Source organism: Hydra viridissima, unplaced genomic scaffold (assembly GCF_058129835.1).
Source record: "Hydra viridissima isolate aposymbiotic clone 2 unplaced genomic scaffold, HvirCarnegie_v1 scaffold_14, whole genome shotgun sequence".
In the NCBI taxonomy this organism is placed as follows: domain Eukaryota; kingdom Metazoa; phylum Cnidaria; class Hydrozoa; order Anthoathecata; family Hydridae; genus Hydra; species Hydra viridissima.
This window is the reverse complement of record NW_028324313.1, coordinates 10,210,986-10,213,485: the sequence shown is the minus strand read 5'-3', so window position 1 is coordinate 10,213,485 and position 2,500 is coordinate 10,210,986.

Genomic DNA, 2,500 nt, shown 5'->3' with positions numbered 1-2,500 from the left:
AAAAAAAAAAAAAAGCACTTGTTCGTTTAAAAACACTTGTTCTGTTAAAAAAAAAATCACTTGCTCACTGGAAAAAACACTTGTTCGGTTAAAGAAACGCTTGTTCGGTAAAAAAAAACTCTTGTCCGGTTAACCCTAACCCTAACGGTTAACAAATACCCCGCCGATTAATGAGTTACGCGGCTGCTTAGGAAAATCCTCGGTCGGTTATGAAAACACCCAACCGCTTAACTCTTTCATGCACCAATTATTTTTCTGTAACTAACATAACTCATAAAAAAACATCTACAAAATGACAGTGGTACTATGAAATGTTAAATTAGACTTTTTCTACAGCCTTTTTCAACTCTCATTTATAAAACAATATTGTTTTCAATCGGTTAGAATGCACCATTTGAATTGGGGAAGCTTAGCTTGATTTGTTGTTATACAACAACCCAGCGCATGAAATGGTTAAAGAAATACCCACCTGCCTAAGAAAATACCCAGTATCCTAGGAAAATCTAGTATCCTTAAAAAAAAATAAAACCCTCTGTCTCTTGAACATAATGCAAAAATCATTTAAAAAAGCAAATTCATTTTCAAAAACGTTTAAAAAGTGTAAACCACTTATTAAAAGAAGACTTTACAAAATACTTCACTGCTATTTAAAAAATACTACACATCTATTTCAGAAATTCCAAACCACACTACAAAATGAATTTCAAAAACATTTGTTTGTTTTCAAGACAGAAGTTTTCATTACAGAAGACGCTGAATCCATTTTAAAAAGATGCACAGTGAAAAATGCCTACTTTTTATTTTTTTCAAAGGCTCGGTCACTTTCAAAAATTGCAGTCCCTTTTAGAAAAAAAAGAAGTCTTTAATTAAGAAGCAAAAGGTCTCTTTAAAAAAGAAATACAAGTTTTCATTTTAAGAATGGTAGATGTGACTTAACCAACAATTTTAACTCACATTTAAAGAAACACATTAAGTCGCTTTAAAATATATAATAAGTCACATTCAAGAAGCTTCATATCACTTTAAAAGGGCTTAAGTCACTTTAAAAGTCTCTTAAATGTCTAGCTCACTCACTCACTCACTCACTCACTCTCACTCACTCACTCACTCACTCACTCACTCACTCACTCACTCACTCACTCACTCACTGCATGATCAAAGTCTTTTAAAAAGAATATTCATGTTTGAAAAGTGCTATTTCACTTTTGCTATTTCCAAATAAATAAAAAGTTTACATCACTCTCAAAAAAATGCAAAGCTGCTTAAGAAAAAGCTAGGTCACTTTTAAAAAAGATAACTTCATTTGTAAAAAGAACATCAAGTCGGTTAAGAGTTCTCTGCTCACCAAAACCAAAACAAAAGGCTAAGTCGCTTTAGAATGTAAAACCAACTGCAAACCATTTTAAAAGGGTTTAAAGCCAGTTTAAAAGTCTCACCAGAGATGTCCAGCTCACTGGAACAAAGTCTTTTAAAAAGATTATTCGCATCAGAAAACAGCTAGCTCACTTTCAAAAGTGTTGCTTTAGAAAGAAGCTAGTTCGCTTTTAGAAACAAAAACTTCATTTCTAAGATGAAAATCGATTAAGAGTTGTCTGCGAAACAAAACCAAAAGCTTATTTGATTTAAAGAAACAAAAAACGTTTAAATGGATTCAAATTCACATTGTGAAGTAGAGCAACTTTAGAAATACAACAAATCACATTTTTAAAATTTTGCACATTGCAAAGGTCGTAAGCCACTTTAAACGCAAGCCTAACCCTAACCCTAACCCTAACGCTATATCATATTTAAAAAAGAGCCTAAGTCACATTAAAAAGGTCACATCATTTAGACAACACGAAGCTGTTAGTCCAAACAACTTGCAGCATCACCATCACCATCATTGTCAGCAGCAGCAGCAGCAGCAGCAGCAGCAGCAGCAGCAGCAGCAGCAGCAGCAGCAGCAGCAGACGACGGAGAAAAAAATGCAAATTCAAAAGGTCTTCCAAGGAAACAGTCTTCGAAATCAATCAGAAAATAACATCATCATTGCAAAACAAAACAAAAAACAAAAGGAGGTGTTTGCATTTAAAAAGCTCTCTCAAAAGACAAACGAATACGACTTACTCATTGATTGGTTGAAACTTGCTGCTAAGATGAGCTTCCTTTTGTTACATCACAGGGATGCATAATTGTACAGCCACAACATCTACCCAGCATTACCTCACTCAAAACTAACTAAACACTGTCTCATTCTTAGAAACGAAACATTGTTTAACTTAGCTTAGAGTAGCTAAGGTTAAATAGGTCTGTTAAAAGATAGCTGAAATTCTTAGCTCCCTGCTGATTGTTTTCTTCTATACATTTCCTTCTTTTTCCAGCTCCCTTAGAGTTTGAACCCTAACGGTTTTGAATTTATCAATATAATGCCGTTATTCTAACCCTAACCCTAACCCTAGCCCTAACCCTAATCCTGACTCCTCTTGTTCCAACTTTTTGTAGCTATTTTCATATCAAGCCA